The sequence below is a fragment of the Scophthalmus maximus genome, chromosome 17 (genome assembly GCF_022379125.1).
Source record: "Scophthalmus maximus strain ysfricsl-2021 chromosome 17, ASM2237912v1, whole genome shotgun sequence".
Taxonomy (NCBI): Eukaryota; Metazoa; Chordata; class Actinopteri; order Pleuronectiformes; family Scophthalmidae; genus Scophthalmus; species Scophthalmus maximus.
The window spans coordinates 17,521,691-17,541,231 of NC_061531.1; the positions used below are offsets into that span (position 1 = coordinate 17,521,691).

Genomic DNA, 19,541 nt, shown 5'->3' on the forward strand with positions numbered 1-19,541 from the left:
TAACTGTTGCAGCTCTCAGTACATGTAACAGTGATTTCTTAAAGGCTCCGCAGCAGAAACACAGAGGGAAATGTTTCATTGATTTAAATTTGGCTGAATTGTCCTTTTTCTTCCTCCTTCTTCTCTTTAGGTGCTGATGATGTTTATGGACCCGCGATGCGCGCGCGCGCGCGCGTGTGTTTGTGACCTGTCGGGCGCGCGCACTGTCAAAGGACGCTCACGCGCAGCATCGCTCCGCTGCGAAGAGGAACGGGGTCGCCGAGCTTCGAGTCGGGGAAGAAACCCAGCTGTCAATCACTCACTCAGCTCGACCCTCGGTGTCAGCGAACGCACGCGGCGGCGGCGGCGGCACATCGCGGGATTTCCCTGGTCCCGGTATTCAACACAACACAACACAACACGAGACGACGACGACGACGACGACACCACCGCTGGATGAAACCTCTCCGGTGATCAACAGATCGGCAACTCCGCTTCCCTCTTGCGAAGGATGCGGGAGGCGACAGGCGACGGCAGCGGAGCCAACTGGCACATGTGAGCGGCGGCGGCGGACGTTATTACTAGCGACTCCTCGGGCCGATGCGAACACACACACACACACACACACACACACACAGCAGAGGCTGAAGAGTCTGTTTGTCGGCCAAGAAAACATGAGCAGAGCTTTTGTCTCGCGTCGCTGTGACGGAATGGGCCCGCGGGGATCTTGGCACCGGTTTTACGCAGCAGCAGCAACACATAGTATCCGTCGACGTCGCTCCACCGGAGACTAGAACACAGAGGCGGCGGACATGGACAAAGAGCTGGTCACACCACCACCACCACCACCACCATCATCATCTTCTTCTTCTTCTTCTTCTTCTCGGCGGTGATGCTGTTTGAGAGACTCCGGGATCCTGGAACGCGTCGGTGACCGAGACCAAGTGACCGCCGGCTCCTCCCGAGAAGCGGAGCAGCATCGTTCGTTGACGGCGGGGGAATTCAAGTTTGGACCTCACCTCAAGTCCAGAACGACCTTCCCCTCCCAAGAAAGACACCCCCCCCCCCCCCCCACAAGGATCCTCTTATATCTTAAAGCATCTTCACAGACTCGCATAGCGGTAAGAGTCCATCTTTGTATTTATGAATGTGATATTAATTTCCATATTAGGATTATTTCCATAGGAAGCCCCTCGTGGTGAGAGTAGTAAATGTCGCCGTGGGGTCCCGCTGACGCACCGTTTGGCACCATAACGCACAGACACGACGGTTGCTTTCGTTTCTTGTCTTGTGTTTTTATATATGCACCGATTTCTCCACCGATTTATTCACCGATTTTCTCCACCGGTGACACTTTTGTGGTCTTGGGTTTCAGGGGGTCAGGCTGTGAACAACAAGAGATCAAACCTCTCTTGTCTCTCCCTCTGATCAAACCAGCTGCGACCGGAGCGCGTTTTCATTGACATAATCCATATTCATCACGCGCCGGGGGGTTTAAAAAAAACAACGAATTCAACATTAGTCCGCGTGCCACAAGTCTTTTGTCCACAAATGATTTTTCAGCAGGAACATGGAGTGTAGACGGGCGGTGCAGGGGGATTCTCCTCTTGGGCTGGGTTTCTTTAAAATCCTGCAGGAGCTGGTGTTCAAATTACTGGAAGCAGTTGTAACCACTTCATTGGCTGAACTCTTGAGATTAATTAAACGGTGAATATGTTTCACAAGCTCTCTGGCTTGTTTGCGGTGTTGAAGAGATGAATTATTCATGCCGGGACGAGGGAGGTAGCAGCGGTGTACAGTTCTTCCAGGATATTTCCTACGAAATGGAACAAAAATCTATTCGTCTATTTGTCATAAGAATATAGCAAAAGATCTGATTACCTAAACAGTCGTGTGATATTATTTTATGTGCACAATGTAGCTGAGTCAATGTGTTCCTCATATTATCATAACTGTGTGTGTGAAAAAACCCCGTGGGATTTGATTTGTCTTTGACAGTCCTGGTGCTTCTTCACCTGTCTCACAACAGAATGTGCTAATTATTGCTTTGACAGCTCACACACACACACACACACACACACACACACACACACACACACACACACACACACACACACACACACACACACACACACACACACAAGCACATGCACGCACAACCACCCATCCACCCTGATTCAGTGATTATCTCATCGTTTCTGAAGCTGATATATATCAAAAAGGAAACACCCACCACCACTCACTCCACAGCGCAGTTATACTGGGGAGCGGGCGGGCGGCACCTGACATTATATTCCCCATCCCCAACAGGAGAAAGCGCTTTCATTTGTGCCTTTTGAAATATTCCACATTGGGGTTTTTTTTTCTTCTTCTTCCTGTGGGGAGCATTTGTCAACGCCACACCGGCAAGCGGCTCAAATATGAGCCACCATAATGAGTTTTTTTCTCCTCCCTGTGCTGCTTGGGGGGGAAAATCCTCTCTATATGATGTTAAGTCAAGTCATTGTGATGGTTTTTTATTGGGGGGGATATTGCCAATTGGAAAAAAAGCTTTAGTGCTATAGTGAGTGCTTCTGAATTCTTTGGTGAGATGCCAGTTTGAAGCACATCTTCTTCCATCCGCCCTTCGTTCCTTCTTTACTTCCATGCTGCCAGATTTCCAAAACCTTCTAGTGAACATTTTCTGTAGCTATGTGAGAGGCAGTCCGTCCTCCTGCATCAGCCCCCCATAACTATTATTTCACTCCCTGTGGAGTTGGAGTTGAGACTTGCACCAATCGTGGGATGAGGAGGAGGAGGAGGATGAGGAGGAGGAGGATGAGGAGGAGGAGGATGAGGAGGAGGAGGAGGAGGAGGAGGCGGAGGAGGAGGAGGCGGAGGAGGAGGCGGAGGAGGAGGCGGAGTCGACCCCTGTGCTCTCCGGCACCGGGAGAGAGATGAGGAGCAGATTCTGTATGGCAGCCGAGGGGGAAATGCCCCATCGCTCGAGCTCGTGTCACAATGCACAATGTTCCTGTCCCCCCCCCCCCACATAAACACACACACACACTTTTTTCATTATCTGGTTTATTATATAAAAAAAAAAACTCCTGACTTGTCAGATGTAGAAGTGATGAATTGTGCCTTGGTGTTTATAAAATGATCAGTAGAAAAATATGAGTTATGTTCCTCTATAGCCCTTTTTATTTGGCTGCTACAGTTGATTTATAACATATTCAATAGAACGTATAAAAGAAAAAGATATTCTATTGGTAGGGAGCCGACAAGAGTCCATCCACGAAAAGAAGAAGAGAATGACAAAACGGAGAATACGAAGCCAATCAACTGTGTCTTCATTTCTACATGATCAAAGCAGGGAATTTATGAAATATTCAGATAATTTCAGTAAAAGTAGCAATACTGCAATATGAAAATACTCTTTTAAAATCTATAAAATAATCTCAAATCTAGTATGAAATTAGTAGTTACTCCTCATTCAGAAAAAATGACCCCAGAGTTTATTGTGCTGTCACATATTTTACTATTAGCGGATATTATGAATTAATACCCGTAGTAAAAGTAGCATTTTATTATCATTAGATGATTGAGGTGGAGCTTAGATGCATAAATTCTATTATGATGGGTTGTTAAATCTGTTGGCACTTAACATTTAATAAATCCATCATGTGTTTTGGACTTGTGGAGTAGAAAGAACAATATTCTCTAATCTGTGGTACAGTTATTAAATGAAAAATGCAAGCACGCTCAATTACAAATATCTTGAATACATGTTTGATTGTTTCTTCCTGAGGCACAGAGCTTCAACGCGCTTTTCGGAAATGCTCTACTGTCGTTTTCGTAGTGACTTATGATACATGGAAAAAAATCAATCTTGCCATATATCGTACAATTTATTATTCTGTTCCCCCCCCAGTTTACAGATAACAGCTATAGAACAAAACTCCTGGTGGTAGAAATCAGTCACCTGAAGAGGCTGAAGGATTTCTTGCAAAACCTGCCAATGTAACATTCCGGGAATTACCCAGTTTGGATCCATAAAGTCCATCTATCATCTTTCCATCTATCTATCTTTCCATCTATCCATCTCTCTATCTATCTATCTCTCCACCTTTCCATCTTTCCATCTATCCATCTCTCTATCTATCTATCTATTTATCCATCTCTCTATCTATCTATCTCTCCATCTTTCCATCTATCCATCTTTCTATCTATCCGTCTATCAACGTGAAAGCTGCGACATTCATGTTCGTTCTTGAATCATTAAATTGCCTCATTTCCATCATAAGAAGATTCAAAACTGGAATGTCACGCGTATCAAATCCTCCTTTATAACGTTACTTAAATGTGTTTTGTGTTAATCGCTCGCAACCTAATCGGGCGTCGATCATAATTGAAAACTGTCATGTCTGCGTGGTGATGCGTTGCTTTACAGGCAGCAACATGATAATACATTTTTGGAATATCTCTAAATTCACTTCCTGTTTGCATCACACCCACTTGTGCGGCAAACAGTCAACATGTTTGTGATGTTGGATGACGGGAGACCGTCTTGCCACCGCGGTCTTTCCCTCAGCGGCTTTGTGCGACATTAGAAATATCAAGGTGTTTATGTCTATATCTTGTTGAGCAGACGCGAGCGGCACTGCCAGCCTTAATCCTGGGAGTGCAGCACACCGAGGGGGGGGGACGGGGGGGACGGGGGGGACGGGGACTGTGTCTTAACGCCTGCCAACTCGTCTGGATTCCCTCCGCTTGACACCGCGTCGCCCTGCTCTGCACTTATTTCCTCGGTTGCCAGTTCCTGTGAACGACACAGTGGAAGGAGCCTTGTTGCTCTCGTCGGTAATTACCGAGCGATTAGAATTGTTAGAGGTCACCGGGTGGTCGAATGGCAGATGCAGAGAGACGATAATGATAATAATAATACATTTTAATTTATAGAGCACTTTTCATTGCTAAAAGCAATCTCAAAGTGACGCTTGTGTTTCCCAAAAACTCCAACATGATGTTTTCTTTTTGTCCACACGCCAAAGATATTCAGTTTGTCATCGCCGTACCTTCACTTCTGTACATCGGCTCCTTACGTGAAAGGGAGAACTTTTCCGTTTGCGCCGGCGGGGGCGAGTTGACAGTACAGTGTGGAGGTAATTTATGGGTCTGGGATGACGTGTGTGTGTGGGGGGGGGGGCGGCTATTTGTGGAATGAGTGAACGGTAGAGTAATTCCATCTAGAAGACTGAATAAATGTAGAGGAAATATTTGGAGAGGCTGCAGATGAGACGTGCCTGCTCGGCTGTACGATGACTGCGTGACCTTCACGCGTTTCCCTAATTTCGTCAGATGTCCGTAGTGTTGAACGGGCGTCGGCAGAGCATGTGCTCGACCTTGGTTTCGTAAAAAACAAAACAAAACAAAAAAAACGGCTGATGTTTCAGCGGAGACTCCAAATAATAAGCGCCGGCCGGTGAGCGTGGTCGTGCCGCGTCGTGTCGCGTCGTGCCGCGTCGCGTCGTGCCGCGTCGCGTCGCGTCGTGTCGCGTTGTCGTCGTGACTCAGGATGACTCCTCGTGAAAAACGAGCCCTGCAGTCGGCCCTGACCCCTTGGCCAAAAAAGACAGAGCAGGCAACGTGTTTCCAGCTGCGTCGCTGCACGTGCACCGCTGTGACGCCGCCGCCGCCGCACATCTCCGAGTCCTTCATTGGAAAAAAGAGGGACAAAGAAGAATAATAACGGAGGAGGAATATGTGAGATTGTCTGACAATTGGAATCCCGACCGCCGCGATGCATGTGGAACGGCCGCGGCGTTCACAAGGCCAAGGTGACTGCGATGTGACTGCGACGCAGTGCAACTCAAGTTCACTGCAGTTATTTACCATACATGCTGCTTCTTTTTTTTGTTTTCAAATAGCTGATTTAACTGCAGGGTCTGTCAGCAGGAAATGAATCGCCAAGAGTTTTGATAATTGATGAATCATTTCAGCCCGAGAATATTTCCTGTTTCCTGGTTCACACAGTGAATTCTGGTGTTTCGAACTGTTGCTCAGCTGAAACAAGCAACTTGAAAACGCCTCTCGCGGGCTCTGAGAGAGTGTGATGGATGTTTTTCTGACATTTTATTGACTAAACAAAGAAATAGATTAACAAAAAAATTTACAGGCGCCTTAATGGATAATGAGAAACAGTTGTTAGTTGCCCTAATTTACCGTTCAGTCATTTAATCAAGTTTACCTTGATACATTTTTATGTATAGTATATTTGATATACTCGATACTATATTTGAAATTGAACCTTTTGTCATGTCATGTGAAATTATCATATTGGGGTTTCGATCAAATTATAATTTTCATTCCACAGTGATGAGATCTTTGCATTTACACCTGAAAGTGATGCCCGTAAATTTCCTTATTTTTCTGACCTGCAGACGAAAAGTATGAATAATTTCACATGATATGAAACAAACAAAAGCAGTAAATCCTCATGTACACACCGGGGGAGGAGGGGGACCCTCTCCCTCCCTCCCACGTCGCCGAGTGTGGATGTGAGGATGAAGTCCGATGTCACATCGGCCTAGCCTCCACTCGTGAAGAGATACGGGCAGTCTAGCAAATGAAAACAGTCGTGAGGCTCCTTCCCACCGGGAATGTCACTGTAACAGACCGGGATCGGCTCAGACGTACATACTGTGGGCACACACACACACACACACACTCACACACTCACACACTCACACTGACACACACACACAGATGCACTGGGCCCTGCCCGTATACACACGGAGATGTTTACGCTCCAGTCCGTCGTCGCTGAACATGCATATTCAAAGTGATACGTCGGACCCTGCGTGAGTCCGTGCACGCTGACACATTTACATACGAGCCGGGCCGTCGTGGCCCAGGCGGTGATTCGGGGTGACAGGTCTCATGCCACTTCCCTTGGGGTCACTGGGGGGAGGGGGGGCGGAGCCACAACGTGACAGGCCCGAGAGATGCCTCTCATTCACTGTCACTGTCCAATGACACGACGGAGGGGAGGCGGGGCGGGGGGCGACATGTGACTCATACCTGTTGTTTCCCCCTTTTTGTCCACGGCCGCTGTCAGAGCTGGTTAACTCCTGACTGGGATCGGGTCAAATGATCAGTGCGTTGTTCGTTTGCTGTCTCACGTTTAGAGCTGGTCAATTATGTATTCACATAAATGATTTTTGCTATTGAAAACGTAGGTTTGTTTAAACGTCACCGGTGTCAACGAACCTGCAACAGTTTTACCGCGAGACGACATTTGTATGATTAACTCGTTATCCCTTTGGGAGTCGTGTCAGGTTTTTATAATTCAGCTGAGTTGAATTTTGTATCGTTTTCCTTTCCTCGATGTTTATGGATTTATGGATTGTGCCTTAAAAGCTCACGCGGGACAACCTGGTACCAACTTGTAGGACCAGGAAGAGGCAACAGCATAGTTTTCATCATTGCTCTTCATTGTTATCTGTTTTGCAGAGATACAATCTCACACCAGTGAAGGAACCATATATCAGAATAAGTCGTTTTCAACTTTTAAAACAGTCCGACACGATCGACACTTTGGCCTCGGTTGCGCTGATTCAGGTGCGTTTAAAGTTTTGAACCAGAATCGATCTCGGCACTACCTTGATGAATTATAGTGTGAAAGTCTCCTGCGTTTTGTCACCGTAACAGCCGTTAAAACAGAACCTCACACACGAAGTAGACAACTAGAGACAACGTCTAGTTGTCAAAAGTATCTTTAAACGGTGAGAATAACATGTTGTTTTCCTTTTTCCGTCAGTGATAATTTTTGAAATGTGGTTCCGTGTTCGAGCTCAATATGCTGCAGTTGTAGTAGCTCAGTTTTGACAGCGCCGCTAACCCCATTAAAATTTGAACAGTTTCTTGGGAGAGTTTGAATGTCATAAAAGTTTAAACAGTTTTTCTTTCACAGACGTTTCCCGGCCTGGTAAGAAAAACCTCCCGGGGGAGGGGGGGGCACTTACTTACTGTACATGGCACAGAATACAGTTACTGGTATAATCAGCGTTCACGAAGCCACAGTGCTCCGCCTCAGGACATTAACATCTGAAGGAGGGACGCAGAGATTTCACCAAACACACAAAGTCATAATCTGAACACACACTCGCAAATGACCGGCAGAGCCACGCTGACACCGCGGAGAAAACACATCGGGATCCATAAGGGGCTGATTTGCTGCACATGGCAGGAAGGGCAATGCGCCGATTTCCGGCCACGACCCGCTCGCGCCCGATTGGGGGGGGGGGGGGGGGGCACGTCCCCCTGGCTCTTTGTCCCTGGAGGAGCTAAGCGGAGCAGCCAGGTTCACAGACCGTGGCCGACACCCTGTCACTGCCTCGCCTGGCACACTCCGCCACACACACACACACACACACACACACACACACACTCCACCACACACACACACACACACACACACAAACACACACACACTCCACCACACACACACACACACACACACACACACGTCGCCCCACACACACACACACACACACACACGCACACGCACACTCCACCACACACATACACACACACGCACACACACACGCACACTCCACCACACACACACACACACACACACACACACGTCGCCCCACACACACACACACACACACACACACACACGCACACTCCACCACACACACACACACACAAACACACACACACTCCGCCACACACACACACACACACACACACACACTCCGCCACACACACACACACACACACACACGTCGCCCCACACACACACACACACACACTAACTCCGCCAGGAAAGCTGGACCACACAGCGGCGAGAAAACACCCAAGTCACTGAGGACACGGTGGATTGCGTGATGTCCGAAATGTATTTCGGGAAAGGAGACATTTGGGGGGGGCATATTTATATATATTTTTTATTTTCCCCGTGTGTAGTAATGATTCATCATAACAATAACCAAATTCACATTACTCCCATTTCGTCAGTGCTGTGTCAGCCCCCCATCCCCCCATCCCCCCTCCTCCTCCTCCTTCTCCCGTACTCGTAAAAGGTCACGACCTCCGTTACTGGGACACCCGGCTGATTATTTAAAGACGCAGAGATTTTTTGTGAAGCTGCGAGTTGCACGATTCGTGGTATCTATCAAAGCGTTTTTTTTACTTGGCGGGGTGTCGACATTAATTCGTCTCGACACGTACAGGAAACCCCCAGCAGCTCTCAGTCTCTCTCTCTCTCTCTCTTTGTGTGTTTTGAAACTCGATGTTTATTCTCTTGTGAATCAGCACAGTGGTGGCGGCTCTTTTAACGTCTCAGAGAAATAATTTCATCTGCGAAGGGGGGGGGGGTTACACACTCACGAGGAGCTGGAAGGAGACGAGCTCGAGCTCGAACCGGGTTTATTTTTAGCCGCGGTTCCATATACAACGTGTTCCTCCTGACTCTGGGAAGCTGCGGGGTCATTCTCCGTGTTTACACTGTCTCGTATGGAAACATCGGGCCTTTGACTCCCGACCGGGGCTTCGTTGGAGCCGCAGGAATCACCGAGAGTCTGGAGGAAGTTTATCTTCATTTGTAAAAGAAATCCATTAATCCATATAAAACTCTTAATGTGTGAATCGGTCATAATGAGATCTGGTTTTATGACGTACTCACAGGTCTATTAGCGGTTTACATCTCGGCTTTAAGAATGTTGGTTTTATTTCACACCGACCGGAGCGTTTTAAATCATATTTACTGACTTTATAACTTGTGAGTTGATAAAAAATGCATTGATATTTTTAGAGGTGGACCAAGCGGAAGGAAATATAATCAGGCAACTGTGTGAAAATCAATATATTGTTTTTAAAGTTTTTCATGCAAAAATGCCAAATATTGACTTCACATATGTGAGGACTCTTGATATATGTGAAAGGAAATTTGTAAGATTTGCGTTTTGATCATATAGTCGGATTAAACTGAACAATGTGAAGATGCCACTTTGGCGTCTATTCGTTCCTAATATATCATTTTCACTTTTTATTCTTTATTTTGTATCAATAGCATTTAAAAAAAAATAAAAAGATAATGGACAGATACATTGAGAAAGACGACCGTCTTTGAGCCTGACAAAAAAATCTTGATCATGCTTTTCTCACTTGAACTAATTTAAACACATTTTCTTTCGCTGCCACGACTTTTCAGAGCCCAACGCGACATCGGTAAATTATGACGTATAATAATTTGCGATGCTACGAAGCAGAGAAACGCACAGACAATCCACGCAGAACAACACTGACCGTGGATGAAATCTGTTTTGCCATGAAAAATTATTGTTAGTTTTCGACCAAGTTGCCTTTTTTTTAGGACAAGTTCATGAGATATTGAACGCTTGTTTCGATTTTTCTCCATAAAAAAAAATTCTCCTGCCCGATTTTACTAATTAACATTCATTGTGATTAATTCACACGCTTTGATATCACGAGGTTCAATGACGCTCCATCACCAGTAGACTGAGGAATGTCTCGCACATGCGACCTGTCGGCCTCCTCTTCCTCAAAAAACCCCAAAGCACGACCCCTTTTTTCGTCTTCCCCTGTTACATCACCAACATGTGATGTGTCTCCCAGGACGGTCCTGTCCTGTCCTTCCCTCTCTCTGTCTCTTCTCCCCGAGTCATGTTTAAACAAAGTAACATTCATACATGAGTGGGTTTCCATGGCCACAAGGCCTCGGGATTATCTGAGCCGTAGCCCACCATGGTGTGATGGATGGGGGGAGGCGGGGGGCACACAGATGCTCTCGTGCTACTAGTGTAGCCTTACAGGCTAACACTTTGAGACTTGTATGTCTAAAACAAAGGAAAAGAGGAGGGGGGGGGGGTCACTTGACTGAAGTGCTCAGGGCCTAACTTTAAATAGCTCCGTGCTCTTCTTCCTCTCTTCTCTGTTCATGATTGGACGCGGGGCCTCGGCTGCTGCACGGGACCGTACGTCTTGTCAGATGCAGGCGAGGTGTCGAGGGAGGAAGAAGAAGCCTTTGAGACAGACCGTTTACATGAAGATTAACTCGGATGACGAACGTGTTTGTTCTGAGAATGGTAATGACTTAGCGTGTGTGCCCGCCCGCCCGCCGGCCGGAAGGGGAGAGCAGAGGCAGCAGCTTCGTCTTCTGCTGGCACACGGGGACCATTGTGTTTTTCTGGATCTCGTCATTCGCTCCTCCCGCCTCCAGCTCGGTGTGGGAGCACGGGAGGGGAGTCGCAGCCCCCCGGCTCCTCCGCTCGAAGTCAACGAACCCGTCTCAACTCGAGCACTGGAATCCAGGAGGGTTTTTTTCTACTCGTCTCAGTCCACATTCGCTTGGTCCTAAAGCCGCAGTCTGTCGATTTTTTTTGTGGTCCTGGTTGATTGGACAACACCCGTGGTCACCATGGTAACAGAAACGTGGCTTAACGTTACAGCAAAGTAACGGGTGTGTTGAGCTTTACAATGCAGCTAAACACACAGATGGGATGGATAGATAGATGGATAGATAGATAGATGGATGGATAGATGGATAGATAGATAGATGGATAGATAGATAGATGGATAGATAGATAGATAGATGGATAGATAGATGGATAGATAGATAGATAGATGGATAGATAGATAGATGGATGGATAGATGGATAGATAGATAGATGGATAGATAGATAGATGGATAGATAGATAGATAGATGGATAGATAGATGGATAGATGGATGGATAGATGGATAGATAGATGGATAGATAGATGGATAGATAGATGGATAGATAGATAGATAGATAGATGGATAGATAGATAGATAGATAGATGGATAGATAGATAGATAGAACAATAGATAGATGGATAGATGTATAGATGGATGGATAGATAGATAGATGGATGGATGGATAGATGGATAGATAGATAGATAGATGGATAGATAGATAGATGGATGGATGGATGGATAGATAGATAGATATATAGATAGATAGATCTGGCGGTCGACGTGACACGTGTTGTGTTGTTTTTTCTCTTCAGACACATTTCTGTTAACCGCGCTAGCGACAGCGACATCGACCCCCCGTGTTGCTTGTGGCCACTTCAGGATAAAAGCGCTGAACGCCTTTAATGTGGATCAGCAGCAGCGGGAGGATGTGCCGTCTGCGTTAGCACCGGCGGTAATTCAAATACAGCTCTGACACACTGTAAAGACAACAGCGAGATAACGAGGCTTCCGCCCGACGCATGCTCGTCTCCTATTATAATAGAAGCCATACAGCACACGTATACAGCACACGGCCCCGAACACAAAGAGCCTTCACTCTGTGCGTGTATAAGCGCAGCACTGTGTGGCCTGTGGTGTGATGTAGTGAGACTTCATCAGGGCGGCTGCTGCACAACACTGTGCTCTGACAGGCGACGCTGAAGGATAAACGTGTGGTTTACATGTTTTGGCGAAGACGTCTCTTGCTGTAGCGTTCTACAGAGATCCTCAAGTAGCTGCTCGCAAAAGAAATCTGATTCTGTAAACGTTGCGTGGCCTTATGTGTCAGCGCGTGGTCGTCCCTGCGATTGTTAGACATGTTCCTGGTTCATGTTCGGCTCGTCAGGTGGGACTATACCGATGACAGGCTTCTTTCGTTTTCCGGGTTTTGGATCACGATACGAGTTTGTCCAAAAATCCAAATTTCGCTCAAGCTGTCGGCTGACACGACAAAAGCACGATCGGAGGATTAAAGTTGCATTGGAAGGAACGTAACCGCGGGCGCGAACATATTGCAGAGCTCCTTTCTGTCCTCCAGTCACTCGGCATGTTTCTCTCTCTCGTGTCGTTTCCTTTCCTCCCCTTCGCCACAAACTCTCTAAGCGCTTTGTAGGGAAAAAATTGGATTGCTCAGTTCCGTTTACAGTCGCTCGCCATCTGCTGAATTTGGCTTTGACCGTGAATCAATTCTTAACGTTGGCAGCCTTCGCATCGACTTGCCTCCTCGTCTTCTTCTTTTTTTCCCGGCGAGTTTGTGATCCGCGGGCACAAAACGGAACAACGGTACGAGGCCGCCGCTCGCGGGGATGATGACATTAGCCTGAAAAACACCATAGGCCGCGGACACCTGTCACGAACTGAGAGCGACGGACAAAAAGAGAAAAAGGGAAAAGAGGAGAAGGAGCGGCAGACGTTTCAACTGTCAGGGTCTGAGGAGGGGAGGCTGTTACCTGTGACACTTACACCGGCTCAGCTCTGCTCAGGCGTCCGATGCTGTGACAGACGATCCGAACGCAATTCAGCCACTATTCATTTTTTGGAAGATTTACATTACGTGACATTTGGCTGACGCTTTTAGTCCAAAGCGACTTCCAATAACCGGCGTCAGTCCTATCGTCAGAGGCAGGCAGGAAGCATTAAGGGCCTTGACTAAGGGCCCACACTGGATTCCTTTATTTTAGCCCTGACCGGGAATCAAACCCCCGAGCTTCTGTACCAAAGTCGGCGGTGTGACCCGACTGAGTTACACAAGCTATTTCCAGCAGTACAAAGACGACACCATCAAAAACTAAATATTTTTCAAATATGAAAAGGAAAAACGTGACGCGACCGGGGTCTCATTTTGTCATCAGCATAAAGTGGAATTCTTCAAATATTTTTTGTTGCCTGAACCAGAACCCCCCCCAAAAAATCGCAGCTGATCCATGGTCAGATTTCTGCCGTCCGACCGCCACCCGACTCCAGCAGCTTGTGAGCGAAGTGCGAACATGACACATGCCAGGCCACGATATCCTCGGCCCTTTCATATCCGCACGGAACCCAGAGATCATATTTTCGACTCTCTCCCCACAGAGATACGAACGAGTGATTAGCGGCTTTAGAAGAATATGGCGACCATGAACAATGCAGATTTGAATTTGTTTCCTCTTGATTGCACTTTCACTGTCAAGCAACTGCAATGACCAGCTGCTCGTGCTGAATTCCTCCGGCTGGATGAACTCTGGAGGAATTCGTCCTAATAAGGCCTCTGTCGTATGGAAATGGGGGGGGGGGGGGGGGATTATGAATCGCAGGGTAACCGAGCGGAGCAGTCAAATAAACGCTGCTCGCTAAAACTCAAAAGTAAGTGTTTTCCGTTTATTTATGCTTTGTACGGTATTAGTTGGTAGTTTGACGAACCTTGGGCTCCTTCCCGCAGCTGGGATCGCCGAGTCGCGGTGATGGTGTCTGGTGAAAGTGGACGACGTCTGATGAACGCTCGGCACCGGCTGACGTATATTACCCCCCAGATATTAAAGTATAATAGCGTGAGAGATCCTTGTCACGACCGGGGATATAAATGTGAATGATGTCCTGGTGGATCCGTCAGAAAGAAACGGGGTCAGGGTCAGTGACTTGCCAACACACACACACACACACACACATTCCTATGGGTTCGTGATTGGGTTTCCCCCGCACGCGGAAAGGATTCGCCGAAAGTGTCCTTGAGCCTTGTGCTTAACCCCGACCGGCTCCGAGCAAAAGGGTTGACGGCCCCAACTCCCTTCAAGGCAACAAACAAATTGATCTTATGGAAAAGAAAGAGTTTCTACTGAGATCTTTGTGTTGCACAAGTAAATTCTTCTGGATTTGACTCGATTAAATTGACATGCAAACTGACTGACTGACTGTGTGTTACATGTGCAACTGTTGCACAACGACTTAAAGACCTAAATGCACAATCAGTTAATTTGAATGTTTATATTGCACAACAGCTACAAAGCACTGTATATGGTATTTATATCATCTATCTCATTTACCTTCGAGTCTACACGTTAACATTTGACTTCTTTTACTTCGTGGTCAAAGTCAAAGTCCGGATAGTTTGATCGTAGGTTATTTCCAACAAGACAGAATTCTTCTTATGTCATTGTCCATTTAAAAAACAAAAACTTGCAACCTCACTTATTATATTTAAAGCATGAAAATAAATAAATACCTCTCTATATATTATATGGCTCTTTGTACCGTATGATGAGTCCGTTTTTGGTCTTAAAGCGTGGCACCGTTTTCTTAGAATAAACATAAAGAATTAGAATCAGAAGGGTCTTTTTGGAAATTGTAGCTTTGAAACTGTAAAATATTTTCTTCCTCATGTGTTGTATTAACGTGTGAGTGGGGGTAGACGACCAGACGCCACAGGTGGACAAGAATACAGCGCTGACTGAATTATTCATGCCAACGGGGGAGACTCTGTTGCAGATGATCAAGGATTCATGTCGACACTTTAACACGTATGAATCATTAATTCGAATATGTAGTTACAGTGTGAAGGTGCGCGCGCGCGTGTTAACGCACACGCGTTCATGCTAACTTCAGGCCCTGAGCGAAAACAGACGTCCCTGCTCGTTCCTCCGCACGAGCTCAGACGAGATCATCTCCTCGGCTGTTCGGTCGCTGTCATGGCAACGACGTCGCGACTTATCCGGAGTAAACAAGTTAAACCGCGGCTGGCAGTGGCATTTGACCTCTGTGTGCTCTCTCCTTCCCTGGCAGCGTGCGTGCGTGTGTGTGTGTGTTTGGAGCTGCTGCCATTGGACGCTCAGACCCTGATGTTAGCGGTAGCCTCCTCTAAGATTCAGCAGCCCGCCGCCGCAGGGGGCGAAGGCCACATTTCATTAAACAATGCTAATTAATTTCTGCAGGAAGTCGAGCGTGCGTCTAACTGATTGACTCATTGTCACAGACGTCCGCGGCTCACGATGCTCTAAGTGCCAATTTCACGCTGTAGCTCCGGGGGCGGCGGCGGCTGTGGAAGTTAATCCATTAACTTGTTTAAAGTGAAAATGTCAGGTGCGAAAAGAAAGAGACGGCCTTAATGAGACAGCTGCTAATCAGCCAGTCATTCGTGTTGTTGCATTGTTTTATACCCCCGGGGGGGGGGCCTGTCTGCTGATCCGCCCTCCGTTAATGGCCCCAGTTCTATTCCGCCCCGTCGTCGGTGAACTCTGACGGAGTCGAGGGTCGGCCCCCGGACGAGCGCGGCTGGCAGGTCTCCGCTCTGCTCTGGCCCCGAGACAATTAGCTTCACAGTTGTAGAGTCTGATGCTCTTATGTCGCCCCCCCCCCCCCCCCCCCCCCCCCCACCAACTCATCTCGTTCCCTCTGTCCCGCTTCACCTCGCTTAACCCATTTGTCTTCTCCGCCCGGCGTCTCTCTCCTCTCAGGGTTAAATCCAGCAGAGCACGGTCGCTCTAATCAGCTCCTGTACGCATCAGCATCGCCGGGGGGGGAAACGGCCCCCCGGAGCACACGGAGACCATCTCATCAATAAGTAGTGAAGAGCTTTGTGTGTCTGTCTCTGTGTGTGTGTGTGTGTGTGTGTGTGTGAGTGAGTGTAGTAATTGACCCCCGTGCCGAAGTCTGTAAATCGTTTTGCTCTGTCGAGGGGGGGAACTCATTCCTTTCTCTGCTTGTTAGCAGCTTGTTTCACCCCAGCGATGCGTTTCACTGGAAGAACACTAAATCCTGTTTGTACAGGAGCAGGATTTTGTGTGTGTGTGTGTGTGTGTGTGTGTGTGTGTGTGTGTGTGTGTGTGTGTGTGTGTGTGTGTGTGTGTGTGTGTGTGTGTGTGTGTGTGTGTGTGTGTGTGTGTGTGTGTGTGTGTGTGTGTGTGTGTGTGTGCGCGTGCGTGTGTGTGTGCATGCACTGAGCTACTGTACACCTGCACAAACACTTTTATTTTAACTCAACATATTTAAATTCCAAGTCATGGCTAAGATAAAATGAAAAAGCATCATTTAACCCTCAATAGAAAAACCGGGATTTGCCCCCGAACCCCCTAAAAGGCGTGAATTAGTCCTTTTTTTCTCATGGCCCCTCGGTTTGGAGTGCCCCTCCAAAATAAGAGCTGCAAGTAGTAGATGCTATTGAGCCAGCTTTTGAGCCGTGGTCGGGTTTTTTTAACAGATGGTTTCTGGCGCAGGCGTCCCAGTGTGCTGTTTACGCGCGTGACCTCTAGGGAGTGAACCATTATTCACATCCAGAGGCATGCGGGGAATGTGATGTGCAGAGAGCCGGCGTCCTGCGCTCACGGTGCTTGATTGATGCTGATGATGAGGAGGAGGAGGAGGAGGAGGAGGACGTGGAGGGGGAGGGGGGGTGGGGAGAGAGCAGTAGTCGTGATCCTAGTGTAACGCTGTCGCCGTGTGTCGGGATTTGTGGGGGCGGGCGTAAGGCCCCACGGGGAGGAAGGTGGGGGATGGTGAGGATCCGGGGGGATACTATTGAGCTGCGCTCCCCCCCCCCCTCCTCCTCACCACCACCCCCTTACCCTTTCAAATATTATAATACCTCTACACTGGGAGACTTCTGAGCAGCTCCATTTATTCCGCGCTCAGTGCCAGACTGTGAACGGGGACGTTGCATGAGAGCTCTGTCTCCTGCCACGGGCGGAATCAGGGCGCTCCATTCATTCTCTCTCTCTCATTTTGTCTCATTAGTCTGTGGGCACCATGCGTGTTTAGCTTCCTTGTGTGTGTGTGTGTCTGTGTGTGTGTCTGTGTGTGTGTGTGTGTCTGTGTGTGTGTCTCTGTGTGTGTGTCTCTGTGTGTGTGTCTCTGTGTGTGTGTCTCTGTGTTTGTGTGTGTGTGTGTGTGTGTGTGTCTCTGTGTGTGTGTGTGTGTGTGTCTGTGTGTGTGTCTGTCTGTTTGTTTCTATAGAGTGTGAGAATTGATTGCTGCGCTTGCGGGGGTTTCGTTCTGTAACGTATGTGTGCATCAGGCGGCAGGTCAGCATCTGTATCCGTGGTTTATTTCACTCTCTTCATTCGCAGACGTAGGAGGCGTCATATCAGGGAAGGAGGGAAGGAAGGAAGGAAGGAAGGTGGTGGGGGGGTTGGACTACTCTTTCCAAATTCAGTCAAAATGTTCCCGCCCTCAGGTCAGTTGTGAAATCAAACACACGCTATTTGTTGTTGTTGTTACTCTCATGAATGATCGACCTCCCAATATTTTCGAGGCTGCTCCGGAATCCTGGATCCGGATGCGTGTTTTTTCGGGGGGGGGGGGTTGTTCCGCGTCATACAGGCGTTGAATCGCAACATGCACAGTGTGCGCTTGAAACGTCCACCATCAGCGCTTTGCTCGGAGTCACCTCTCATCAGCAGCACTCCGCTCTTTGTGTCCGTCCGTCTTTCAGACGGCAGAATGGCCCCCACAGTGTCGACCGAGGCAGAAAGCTGCAGCTGCTGCTGCACACACTGAGCTGAGGGACATCGCACGCACACACACACACACACACACACACACACACACACACGAGAGAGAGAGAGAGAGGGAGGGGTGTAGAGAGCTGCTCCTCCCTGTTTGTCTGATGTTTTGCTTTGCTTTAATAGCAGGACTGATGCCATTTAAATCTCTCGCTTCAATTCACTCAATGCAAATCCAGCTGCGTAAGTGGGTTATAGCCAGCGTCCTCCACTGACACGCGGGCGAGGACAGTGAACGCAGCACGGCTCAACCTCTCGCGGCTTAATGTCAGATAGTCCCACTGATACGTTAACCAAAAACACGAGAGAGCCAGTCCTCCGCCAGAGATGATGCCGCTGTTTGAAGATTGCGGATTTTTACAAACAGCAAAAATGACTCTGAGGGCGGCGGCCGAATGACTGGCTGATTAGCAGCTGTCTCATTAAGGCCGTCTCTTTCTTTTCGCACCTGACATTTTCACTTTAAACAAGTTAATGGATTAGCATTTAGCATTAGTGCCCGTTCGCATTCCGGAATTTCTGTTACGCGTCTTTGGAACATTACACGTTGTGGTGTAAAAAAGTAACTAAATACTAATAATTATAATGATAATAATAAATAATAATACTTTCTACTCTATTTTAATTTCTTCCTGCAGGAGATGCAGATTAAATCTTTTTATGCAAAACATATTGACATATATATATATATATATATATATATATATATATATATATATATATATATATATATATATATATATATGTACACACACTCAAATGGACCATTCGACATTATTTGGTGCTTTTTTTTGTCTACAGTTCTGTACTATAAGCCAAATTTATTTGCGATTTTAGTGTTTTTATGTCACGTTTTGCCACTTTTTAAAATCTTAAATCCTGAATAGTTCCTCAACTACTGAACTACTGTTGTCGCGTAGCATAATTTTTCACACGTCGTAGACATTCGTAACTCAGTCGTATCAGCTTTCTTGTGGTATGAAGCGATTACAATGCACACACACACACACACACACACACACGCACACACATTTAAACACAAAGCATATTTAACACCACCTTCAACTGTCATTCCCTATTTCACAGCGTAATCATTGCTGACAATGATTTTCGGAAACATATTTTGAATGAATCCTTCTTCTCCTTCATGCGTCTGTCCTCTGCGCGGCGTCTCGGCTCCTGGGGTTTTAAAGATTTGCTGCTGTAGACGAAGTCGTTGCTAATCCCACATGTGCTGCACGGGGCCGCATGACGGAGACTCATCAAGGTGAAGGTGTCGTAGGATTTTATTAGTGTGGTGATAGGGTGTTAGAAGACAGAATGAGAG

At 47.3% G+C, this 19,541-nt stretch overlaps 1 protein-coding gene across 2 annotated transcripts in view; it reads left to right on the forward strand.

Moving 5' to 3' along the window:
* gjc1 (gap junction protein gamma 1) overlaps positions 1-19,541 on the forward strand; it is a 37,152-nt gene continuing 17,611 nt past the window's right edge. The window contains exon 1 of one of the 2 annotated variants that reach the window (XM_035614193.2): positions 1-1,100. The gene's annotated coding sequence lies outside the window, so the exon portion shown is untranslated. Of the gene's footprint in view, positions 1,101-17,801; positions 17,887-19,541 lie in introns of those variants that run through there. The other variant, XM_035614192.2, reaches the window with a different exon arrangement.